The following is a 13010-nucleotide window of genomic DNA, read 5'->3' as shown; positions in this document are numbered from 1 at the left end:
TTCAGCACCTGTTCTGACTATATAGCAAAAGAAAGAAAGAAAGAAAAAAAAAAAAAACAAACCCTCGGCATGAGATATCCGATATCCGTTTCTCCATTCATGATACATTCTTTTTGCTTTGGGAAATTAAGGAAGAAAACACAGAGGATTTTTTTTTTTTTGCATGTAAGACCTTGTGATGTAAGATGTTTCATAAACATTTAAACAAAATATGTAGCAGGAATAGGTACAAATTGATTCATCTCTAGAGAGGGAATTCATGTTGTTTCTTTGGGGAAAGCTGTTTGGAGGGTAGACGGGACCCCAATTAAAAACTGTAACTCCCATAAAGGAACCCATGCCCACCGGACTCGAGGCTTGTGTTTTTATAATTTTGTTTATCATGGTGGTGAAGCTCTCAGGAAAGGAGAATATTGTAGAGAGGAACAATATCCAGGAATTAATGATGCAACACCCATCATGTGCTATTAGCCAGTTTGCAAACCCTAGGAAATGTCCTATGCCAGGGGCGTTATTGCTTCAATGAGATGCGTGCCACGTACAAGCACGCTCATATACATATGCTGTGTGGAAAGAGGCACATACCTATGTATGCACGTGATCTAAATAACACTACTCATGCACGCATTTTTTTTTGTTCAACTCTGTGTGCGTGTGCGAGTGTTTGTGTGGATGCACGCACATGTGCATGCTTGTGTGCGTTTCTGTGTGTATGCGTGAGTTTGTGAGTGAGTGTGTGTTTGTGTGTACGCATGCACATGTGAGATGTGTGCATGTTTGTATTTGTGTGTGTGTGTGTTTGTGTGTATGCATGAGTTTATGAGTGTGTGCGTGTGTGTTTAATATTCATAAATTACTACTGAGTTCTAGGAATGGAAGTCAGGATGAGTGAATATCAAAAATTATAAAATTGTAATCTTGATAGTTCGGTCCTGGGCTCTCCATTGTCTGCCATATACTTGATACTCGTAAGTCATGGGAACTCTTGGGAACCACCTCTCAGTTTACCTGTAAAAGGTGGTTAACCCTTCTGAGTGCATTTAGAACTGGTACAAGGACACTGTCTGGTCATTTCTCCCCTGAGCCAAAGTGATACAGGGGGGTGCTATAGAGGGCGTGGAAGGGTGGCAAGAAATTTCCGAGAAAGAAATTTGAAGCTACTTGGAAAATAGATTATTTGTGCCTTAACTTGTCTTGATGGAAAATGGTTTTGAAACAATTTCACTCTCTGGTAAATGTCAGCGACCCATAGGAAGTTATTCTTGGTAAAAAGTGCTTCTAAGTAATCCATCCCTTTCCTGTCTTCTCATCCCAGGAGAGAGAGGTGGGTCAGATGACACCAGAAACCCAATAAGTCATTGTCACCTGGCCCTCCTCTGGTGGTTACACTTGGCCTCTGCCTGGAGTTGAAACAGCCATGTTAAAAAAGATGAGCTTGAAGTTAACGCCATGGAGAGAGGAGTGACAGTGAAGGGCGGTAGCCTGCTGCATAGATGTCCAGGCCTTAACAATCCCCCGAGCCATCTTGGTCAGATTTAGTTTTCATTTCTACTTATTAATTTTGTAGACAGGGCCTTACTCTGTAGCCCAGGCTGGCCTGAAACTATATAAAGCCCAAACTACCATTGACTTGAGGCAATGCCCCTGCCTCAGCCTCCTAAGTATCGGGATTGCATGTGTGAGTCATGAAGCCAGGCTGCGTGGTCTCACCTATTAAAGAGACAGAAATTCCAGAATGTGGCTGATTGTCTCCTTTAAAACACACTTGCAGCCTGGTTAACGTTTTCTGTTTTCTGACATTCTTTCTCTAAGGAGATGCTTAAAGGAGGGGAAAAAAGAGTTTCCTGCCACAAAAATGACATTAATATTTCTTAAATCAAGAACTAAGATAATGTTTTGGCTGCTACCGAGACATTTACCTTATGTCGTTTATCTAAACGCTTTTTGATTAAAACATGACACAATTTTTGGACGGGCTTTCACCGGAAAAGATAATTCCAAGAACATCCTTGTTTCGGAGCCTAAAATTCTTTAATATATTCTGCCACAGAATTCACTGTGGAGTATGCGGACTTTCTGCTCACTGGAAAAGTCTTCCCCACAGATAAATCTCCAGCTATTATGTTCATGTATTCAATCAAATCACAATGTGCCGAAGTCAAGGACAAGCCTTCAAATAAAAAAGGCATGTTGATGTGTTTGTAAATGTTCCGTGAAGGTTAATAGAGCTTCCCAAAGAAAAGAAGAATATTTGTCAACACTGACCTGTTTAGAAACTTTATTTGGTCAAAGAAGTTTGTGGCTTTTGTTTGTTTGTTTGTTTCTGTATTAAAATGGGAAAACTATTCCCCTCCTCATCTTTTTAGAGTAATTAATCCTCTTGCCTGGGCATCTACTGGGAGAACCGAAAACCACAGAAGTGGCTATGAACTTTAAAGCTGTTAACTTCTTTGTGATATGCGAGGACTGGGGCTACACTGGATGTGGGAAACCTGACACTCTGGCCTTTCCCACAAATGCTCGCCCCACCCCACCCCATGGTACAAAATGTCTTGTAGGGTGGATACTATACCTCCAAGCCTCTTCTTCTTTTGTCTGCTACTAACATTTTTTTTCTTTGAAAAATTTAGGACTTTTTTTCTCCCCTGCACAGATTTGGAGGAAAGATAAACATGTGTGGAGCAATTATTTCAAATCATTGAGAGGAATAACAGTTATAAAATAAATGGTAGCCTCATGGTTCTGCCGTGCACTGTTCAACAGTAAACAGAAGAGCGGAGTAAAGGCCAAACTGCCTGTCCGGGGAATAGTGAGGAATGGCTTCTTTTCCAGCTGTGCCTATCCTGGGGAACTGTCTATACAGCTCCCGAGCGTCACACTGCTAGCTTGGAGATGTCCATCAGCCAGTGGATGAGTCTCCCAGAGGCTGCAAGGGTTGGAGGCTGGCTGGGGCTGGAGGACCTGTGCTGGTTGCCTAAAGGGGGACAGCTAGGCCTGGTGGCCTTGTGTGTGCTACACAGTTCGTTAATAATGATGATAAAAAAAATAGAGGAAGCCCTAATAGCCCTAAATTATTATGGAAACTGGTATTTAAAAATGAGCTCAAGGTGAGAACAAAAAGGAAATAGATTTGGCCAGACCTGTCTCCATGGCAGAGTCATGATCAGTAGAGAGCGTTTTCTTTCATTTATTCTGCCCAGGTTTATAGGATTTATAGAAGAGAGGCTTCACCATAGCTCCTGAACAAAGGCAGGGAGGGATTTTAACAAGATCATGTTCACCCCCAGAAGGAGTGAGACGCCATCAGTACAAGAAATGGGTGCGCTTCTACGGAGAGCTGGATGGACTGGTACAGCGGCAGCTTTGGCCTTCAGTTCAACAATAGCTCAGGACTGGCATATTGTAGTTGTTGAGATGTTCTCATTATGCAAGCAGAAGACTTTCAAGATAATCTAACTTGGGCGTAACAATCTTTTTTTATTAATAAAAATCGAGGTATAAATTAAAAGCACACATTTTCTGCTGTATCTTTTAAAAATAATAAATTGGTTGCATTTATTTGTTTATTTCCCCCAAGACAGGGTTTTTCTGTGTAGCAGCCCTGGCTGTCCTGGAACACACTTTGAAGTCCAGGCTGGCCTTGAACTCACAGAGATCCACCTGCCTCCGTCCCCGCCTCCCCACAAGTGTTGGTATTAAAGGCGGGCTTCACCATCACCTAGCTCCATTCTGTCTTTTAATGAAAAAAAAGAATACTTGGATTTGGAAGCTTTGACCCTCAAGATCCAGTTTCTGTATTCTTACTCTGTTATAAAGAAAACTGTGAGTGAAGAATCACGGCTAGGTAATTTCATGGTTAGAAAAGTGCCCCCCCTCACCCCCTAATCTTTTGGTAGAATTGTCAGAATATTTGACAAAGGAAAAGAAACAAAATGTGTCAGAAAGTGAGGAAGGTATTTGTCTCTTCCGGTCTTGAGTGCCTGGCTGAAGGCTTTCTTAGCTGTGTTGAACTTGTGCTTCCTGCTGTTGATCTGGATTGGTTTGATATATTGATTCTCTCTCTCTCTCTCTCTCTCTCTCTCTCTCTCTCTCTCTCTCTCTCTCTCTTTCTTTTTTATCTTTATTGATCTTTCTTTTCTTTCTTTCTTTCTTTCTTTTTTCTTTATTGATCTTTCTTTTTTCCTTTCTTTCTTTTTTCCTTTCTTTCTTTCTTTCTTTCTTTCTTTCTTTCTTCTTTCCTTTCTTTCTTTTTTATCTTTATTGATCTTTCTTTTCTTTCTTTCTTTCTTTCTTTTTTCTTTATTGATCTTTCTTTTCTTTCTTTCTTTCTTTCTTTCTTTCTTTCTTTCTTTCTCTCTCTCTCTTTCTTCTTTCCTTTCCTTTTCTTTCTTTCTTTTCCTGCTAGGGGGCTGGGAATGGTCTCCTCCACAAAAGATAAATGCTTCCTGATTTCTTATTATTAATGATGTCAATTGAAGACACATTGCCCCATGAAACAAGGGCTAACTTATAGTTTTGTGTTACCATGGTCTAAGAATGGGTGGGGCTCAGGACAGCTAGGAATGTTGCCTACAATGACAGCATGAACTCACTTAAAACATGCTACATATAATTTTTCTTTTAACTCAAGTGAGAAGCTCTGGAGAATGACTCGTGTTGATGACAGTCGCTTGTCTCACATTACCAGTTTGTCCAGCAGCATATCAGAGCCCCTCTCTTACTCAAGAGATGAATTAGGAGGATATATTAAACCAGTACTCAAGAAGTAAGATAGGTACTTAGAGATCTCTTTTGACTCTTGATGTGGACAACTGCTGGGTTGGTTTGTGTGTGTGTGTGTGTGTGTGTGTGTGTGTGTGTGTGGTGTGTGTGTGTGTTTGTATTTTTACTTTGGATGACCTTGGCTTTATAATTGGAGAGATGAAGCCAGCTAGGGTCATAGCTCTGTCAATTCTGCAGGTGTCCAGATTCTGTGACTTTGTTCAGGGTCATCTGTCAGTCATGGAGAGGAACAATGAGACCGAGATCCACAGCATAAAAAGGGAGACCTTCCCAGGAATGTGTCTGAGCATGGGCCACTTGCACGAAGGTAACTGCTGACGAGCAGTCTTACCTTTTCCTATAGGAAAAGAACCCTCAGTATAGATGCAACTTAGAAGCCATCTCTACATGACCTGTCCTCGCTCTACCCCCTCCCCAACATCTTTAACACCCAAGACTACTCAGTTACGGTAAGATTAACAATCCTAGATTTCCCTGAGTATGTAAGTTGAACTCAGTAAGAGTTCATGGCATCAGGTGGTTTTCCATGAACACACGTTGTATTGGCCTTAGTTTAAATCTTGACAGCACATTAAAAACTCGTGGATTTGTGTTTTAAAAAATATGTCAATCTAGGGGGTCTCAGATTAACGGGATGAAAATCTGGGAGCAGCTCCGAACGTGTACATTGTAATAAATCTCCATCAGTCATTCCAGTGCACATTCAGACTACCATCCAATGATGTCTCGTGGACCAGACATACACGCAGCCTTTAAGATACACGCAGACTGAGTTCTGTGCTGCTGGTTCCCCAGTAAAGCTCGGAACACCCGTGAAGTAAACGTTATGCCATTAGTTGGAAAGAATTAATATGCTTCTAGGAGAGCTCAGCTTATACTCTGAGAATAACTTAAAGACCCAATAATTTCAAGCTTTGGAGCAAGGGCATAGTTGTCAGAATATACATGAATATTTAACAGATATTGTGGGAATATCCAAAATGACTTTGCAATATGTCTAAACAGCTTTGCCCTGTTGGCTGGCTCCGTTTGTGGTTTTTCTTCTCTCGTCATTGGTTCGTGGATTTGGCAGGTGCTGTCTTTACCGCACCTCTCTCATCATCAATGGCCATTCTGTCCCTGAGGACTCATCTGAATCCGGAGAACGGTTGGGGCAGCAGAATGAGCAGTCGCCTGGCCCTTTAAAAAAACACCATGTGAGCCTCCAGGTTACAGCATCTTTCATTCACAATCTGCACAAGGCTGCAGCAGCTCATTCCAAGAACAACTTTAGACTTTTTTTTAGTCTGTTTTCAGAATGGAAAAAAAAAAGTGGACCGATAAGGTCCTCTGGGGGTGTAGATCATCCCTGGGAAGGACTTGGAATGAGTTTTCCTGATGAGTTATGGGAGCAGGGACCCATATCCTGTTTCCCTTTTCAATTCACAGAGATTTTCACATAGACGCCTGTTTACTCCAGCTCCCGCTCGTTCTGCTCGAGCTCCCTTTGCAAAAAAAAAAAAAAAAAAAAAAAAAAAAGCCTCTGAAAGGGAACGTTGGCTCAAAGGTCCCATCCCAGGTGTGATGTGGGTCTCTGGAAAGACAGCTCTTGTTGTCTGTGAGAAGTCTGCATCTCATTTTTTCCCCCTCCCGCTAAGGAATTCCAGAATGAGAGATCTCCTCTCCACATACCAGATGTTGTAGACCAGAATTTTGGAACATTTGAATCCCCTGAAGTTCAGCTGAGCAAACCAAACATTCACAGAAAAAAATGTACTTGTGTAATAGTTGGTGTGACTTCCTCAATGAAGTGCATCCTGGGCTGTGTGACTCAGTCCCCAGTGAGATGAGACGCTGTACTGTAAATCTTAAAGCAACCCAACTGCAGGATGCGAGAAATAAGGCTGTGGCTCATGTTTTGTAGAGAGGCTGAAGTTCTGGGAACACACTTTAATGTTGACTCCTTTTTTCTTATTAGGCCCTTAAACTTTGTTGTTTTATTTCAAAAGACAACAAAACAAACAACAAGAAAGCAAACAGTCATTCTATCCAAGTCTTTACATGTTCAAGTCTGTTCAGAGCCCTCTACAAAAGCTCTGGTATTCATTTCAGGGGTACCAACATTTTGAAGAATCCACATCTTAGGGGATAGCATTAGTCACTATTATCTTGTCTAAATGTAAGCATACTATGGTGGGAGATGTAAATACCCAAGGCTTAAAAGCAGTAGAGAGTCAGGCTAATATATATTTAATAAGAAATGCTTTCTAGGCCTGACGTGCCTCTCCAGTGATGGATTTTAATGCACACAGATCTCAGTTCTCCGTCCCCTCTTCTGCCCACCGCTCACCTGTGTTTGTATAGCGGAAACCGGTTACTGCAGCTCTGGTTAACATCTGTCTCCTGCATGTGTGATTACAAGCCATTTTAACAACTAGTAAAACTACAGGTGTCTGGGCTTGAATGTAATCATTTAAAAAGAGGGGTTCATGGGCCTCTGATTATTATTTTTTATAGCTGGCAGTGTTCCTGCCACAGACTGCCAGCTGAAGGGTTAAACGCACCCCTCTTGGACTCCCATTTAGTAAATTCTCCAAAAGTCACTTGGAAAGTAGATTTTGAAACTCTGATCCCATCCATGGTATCTAGTTATCTTTATGATATACAGAGACAAGCTATGCTGCTGTTTCTACAAGTCTCTGAGAAGACATAGGGAACTGGATTGGGAATGCTGGATGCTAAAGTCATTAAGTATGTGTGTTGGCTTGCTTGTTCTCTGCAGCGTTTCTATAGTATAATAGAGACCACGATGACCATCCCATCACTAATGTTGACACAGGCTTCCTTAGCCACTGTGGGATGCAGGCTGCTGTCTTACAACCAGAAACCAGGCCCTGTATAGGGAAAAAGATAAATTTCATTATCATTCCTCATTGAAGTAAGACTTCCAAGAACTATTCTCACACCACTGATTCTTGCTAACCAAAGAATCTAAGAAGCACCAATCTATTCTCTGAAGGGAGTTATAGTCATGTAAAAAAAAATACAACTGGTGGTAATGAAGATTACTGACTCAAAGATTAGTCTGAATAGATGAAAACAGGGCTTTAAGGTTTAAGAACTGCTACGGTGAGGTACTGAGCTCGGCACACACAGTAGGAAGGGCAAGGAAAAATTCAGTTACAAATGTGACTTGGTTGTGTGGTCATGGAAGGCAGGTCAAGCCGCTGTATTTAAAGCTTTGCTGACACTTCTATTACAAACATGAGCATCATTTTTTTCTGGGATTTACTGTTTAGCCATAGCAAATTTCAGATAGGATCATTTTTGATTTTTCTAGGGCTTGGCTCCCAAACCAAATATATATATTATATATATACATTATAAATATATATATATATATTATTCACTCTCTTTGAGTTAAAAGAGAGATGTTATGTGTTCTGGATGATTGGAAACCAATTAATAGTGAGAAACTGGGAAAGTTTGCTTTGTTAAATAAAAATGTGGCCATTTCATGGGCGCAACACAGACTTCAATTAATGTTTTGGTGTTATATTCTTATTTGCCTTCTATCTTAATAGCTTGATGATGCCTCTGTGCTAGAGAAGGGATTGATGGCGCCCCAAACATATCAACCCCATATGCTAATTAGTTACTCAAATTAGAGAGTAAATTTCTTTTATTTTATAATAGCTTCAAAACACACGATAAAAAGACAAACCTTCTAAAATGTATAAAAACATTTGATGATATTGTTACTTGTAGAGGGTAGTTTAAACATGTCAACCGTGTGCTCAAAATCTCAAAATTAAAGTGTATATTGATCATGCTTGGAAACCCAGCCTGCACCCACTTTTACAATGTCCCTTGGAAGCACATAGACTTTCTTTCTCAGTCACACTTGACCTACCTATCCTGCCTTTTCATTTAGCCTAAAGTATCCACATCCTTCCCATCCAAATACCAGTATCTCCAAGACGCTTGCCTGATCCCTCTTGCGGACATGGTTTCCCATGAGTATTGAAAACATTTTTCTTGCAACTGTTTTCACTTTGTGTATCTTCTTCACGATTGACATGAACAAAGTACACAGAGAATACTCATTCATTTAGGACATAAGTGAATGAATGAACAATAACGATTAGTGAAAATCCCATTAGGGTCTGTCCATGGATAAATGCCAGGGTGACAGACAATATATTAAGGCAGATACCCCGAATCCCTGGGAGATCTTGGTACACCAAAGGGTAAATAACATTTCAAGCAAAAGTACAACCGAAGAAAAATTGGATTGCCTTTGTAGGTCATCCTGCCCTCATTTATCAAGGCCAAAAACACCAGGCTGGCCTTGCTGACAGCCATTTCGAGGGTGATGTGTTGTTCAGGTAGTACACATCTTCCCATGCCTTTCTTGCCCTACATTAGTCATGTACCAGTCCTTGGCAACAAACCACCCCACTAAAAAGATATGTAAGTCTAACCGTAGCCATCTGTATTAGTCAGGGTTCTCTAGAGGAACAAGTGATGAGATGAATATATGTTAAAAGAGGATTTATTAGATGGTCACACAATACAGTCTGGGTAGTACAACAATGTCTGTCTCCCATTGGAGAGGTTGAGAATCTGGTAGCTGCAGGGACCATGAAGTTGACGCCTCAGCTGACCAATCCCGTTCTGAAGGCTGGAGGGCGCAGGGTAGAAGGCTGATGAAACTGTTTCTTAGGACCACGGCAATATTAGTAAAGTAAATGAATGTGTGAACACAGGAGACGAGCTTACCAGAGAGATGGGGAGGGACCAGAAAAAAAGCAAAAGTCTTTCCATTGGATTTCCTTATTCCTGGGACAACACCAGAAGGCGTCATCTCCAGGATGCTTAAAGGGCTAGCACCGGATCTCCAGATATGCAGGTAAGAGTAGGTCAGCCCACCACTTGGAAATCTTTGGTGGCTCACAAAGGTGGCTTTTTGATGATAAAGGCCAAAGCCTTGAAGTTGTTTTGTGCTTCCCAGGCATCCTCCCTGCTTCCTTTCTTTTCACCTCCACCGTGTGCTTCATGCCTAAAGTTTCATGACGGACTTCAGCTCACCCTGACAAGGCCATAGCGCATGCTCTGTGTGCCTTGGAGTCTCTGCAACACCTTCTGCCTTCCAACGAACCCTCACTGGTCCAGCTTTAGCTCCGGAGATGCATTTTCTGCTAAGTAATATCTTCTAAGCTCAATTCTCTGAACCCACTTCTTGGGAGGAACGGCTTTCGTTCCTACCTTTGCACATGCCTCTGTCGAACTGCACTTGGAACTACTGATAAGTACTCGGTGCTTTCAACTGGATCCGCTTACCTTTCTTTGAAAACAGGAACCTGTCCCTATCCTCCTTGGGTCTATTTACATCTGGCCGTCGTCCCACGTTCCTTTCTATATTGTAATTGATTGCCTCGTGACGAATTAAAGCACACCTTTCAGGTGTATAATATACCTTAATGAGAAGTGCGTTCCTAAGGATAAATAGATGTAAGTAACTTCAGAAAACACTGATTAACAATTATCAGCTAATAATGTGCTTTGAGTTGATGAAACATTGAACGGTACGCAGATTCTGGGGAAGACTCTGCCGTTGTTTTCATACCTCAAATACATTGATGAGTGAGGGAAAATGTCTAGTTTTTTAAAAGCTGCTTTTTTCTTTCTTTCTTTTTCTTCGGAGCTGAGGACCGAACCCAGGGCCTTGCGCTTTCTAGGCAAGCGCTCTACCACCGAACTAAATCCCCAACCCCTAAAAGCTGTTTTTAACCTTTGTCTGCTTAATTTCAAGATGGTCTGACATTGAATGGTCTCTCTATATAATAATATATAATAATATATAATAATATTCCAGTGTTGCTAGTTTTTTTTCAGTTTGGAAAGTCAGGTGTCGCAAAATACCTGTTGAATAAGTAATTACTTTGCTCCCCCTTACAATAATCTACTTTTCAGAACTGGTTAGAAACACTCATTTACTTATATTTTATTAAACTTTTTTTTTATATTTTAAAACAAACTCCCTTTGTAAAAGAACAAAAGTAGGCTTGCATTTAACTTTGCAGGGTGTCTGGACTGTAAAAAGGAAGGTATAAACTGAGGTACCCAATGAAAAGAAACAGGGGGTCTCTTTCTTTTGAGAGAAAAACGTTCAAACACTGCTCCCCCAGACACACATTCATTTTTATAGCTCATGAGTTTTAAGAGCTGCTGTGGCAAGTATAACCCCTTAAACAGTAATCCTTAAAGGGTTAGCTTTTTCCTAAGGCCAGGAATCCGAATTTTGGGATGAGCGGTCCATTGTCAAGATATAAGAACCCACCTATTTTGATATATAGACTCTTACTTTTATAACTCCTCCTGCAGGCGTTCCAGCCCTGTCTAGGAGATCAACATTCTACATCAGGCAACTGAACATTGTCTGATGATCTGGATCCAGGTGAAGTTGTTGGCAAGGGGCACCCATCACAGGCTGCTCCTTCTTGACATTCTCCGTTACAGCATTTGGCGGTGTGAAGTTGTACTCACGTCATCTTACAAAGAGAGACCCAAAACCAAGAACACGAAAGGCACCTCTCTAAACCCAAGCCGATCTAGAGCAAGCACCATAGTTTTCTCGATGCCCATGTTTCTGCATCTTCAGAAGCGTCGGTGTCGTTAGCCTGAGGCTTTCCTCCTTGGTAAACACCATGATCTATCCCTTTCGTTGATTTTTGTTCTGTTCCAAGCTTGGCAGGGAGCTGGAGGTAAGCACAGCTGCTGCGGCGGCGTCTGCTTCCAGATGCTGTGGCCCCACACAGCTGCTCTTTGATCCCGGGACTTCCAGCTGAACCGGGAGGTGGCCTGTATACATTCCGTTAGCATCACCAGCCAGCCTTGCTGACAGATTCGGAGGGCTTCATGTGTTCAAACTCAACAGAGACCCATTCCACAAGGGACACCCAGCGAAGCACAGCGTGTTGGCGTATCCTAACGTTCGGCACGTGGGTCAACTCGACTTGATTGTTTGGATTTTACATATTGTCTATAAGGACGCCTTCAGGAGAGTATTTCTGAGGTGATGGATGCACGCTGCCTTGGTGCAATCCAGTGTGGTGTCTGCTGGCAGCAGAAAGGCAGCTCCTCTGACTGGGGAAGTGAGGTGTTGCTTGTTTGTTTTAGGTTTATATATATTTTTTAAATATATGAGTACACTGTAGCTGTCTTCAGACACACCAGAAGAGGGCATCAGATCCTATTATAGATGATTGTGAACCACCATGTGGTTGCTGGGAATTGAACTCAGGACCTCTGGAAGAGCAGTCAGTGCTCTTAACTGCTGAGCCATCTTTCCAGGTCCAGAAGTGAATTTTAAATGCCAAGAATTTTAAACTTAGCCACATGGCTACCAAGACCTCATTGAGTGAAGCAGTTCCACAGTAAATGTGTAGTTTACATGTGACAGGACAAGAGGTTTGTAAACAACAGTGTAGTGAATTATTTCTCAGTGTTCACATATTTGACAGCCATCTTTTGTCTCCTCATTGGTTAACACAATGAAACGGAGCCATCAGTCACAGGTTCTGTGATACCACGGCTGGAAGAATTGTTGGTTGAAATGTCTTGCCCCCATGCCACAGCATGGTGACTTGCTAATACATGTCTTAGAAAAACCAACGGTCCGAGTCAGAAGAATGAGATGTGATTTCTGACTCAACTATTTTCCAAATGATCTGGAACAATTAAATTATCTCCTTGAATTTAATTAACTATTTTATTTATTTATTTTTCATGTGTATTATTGCTTGGTCTGCATGTACATATGTGCACCATGAACACGCAATGCCAACCAAGGCTGTTAGATTTCTTGGTTGTGTGGTTCTTGATGGTTGTGAACCAGCATGTGGGTTTTGGAGTTAACCCTGGGCCCTCTAGAAAGAAGAGCAGCTAATGCTGTGCCAGTTCAACAGTTGTTTTTTATTTCCCTTTTTAATAATCTCTTTTCATTCTATTTTCTATCTGTATCGGTCAGATGTACACCAATAATGCGGTACAACGAAGTAATATGAGATGTCGCTGGGCTGAAACAGCACTTATTTCTTCCCATTTGTGAACCCACATTTGGTCAAATGATGGGCATTATTCATAGCCGCCTAGGCTCACTTGGAATCAGCACCAAAATCTGACTTAGACCACGTCTGCTCCGAGTGAGCATCTTGTTTCCGGTATCCATACCTCTATTCTATATT

This window comes from Rattus norvegicus, chromosome 18, assembly GCF_021556685.1.
Source record: "Rattus norvegicus strain SHRSP/BbbUtx chromosome 18, alternate assembly SHRSP_T2T, whole genome shotgun sequence".
Taxonomy (NCBI): Eukaryota; Metazoa; Chordata; class Mammalia; order Rodentia; family Muridae; genus Rattus; species Rattus norvegicus.
The sequence above is the reverse complement of the archived record's forward strand: the minus strand, read 5'-3'. Positions refer to the sequence as shown.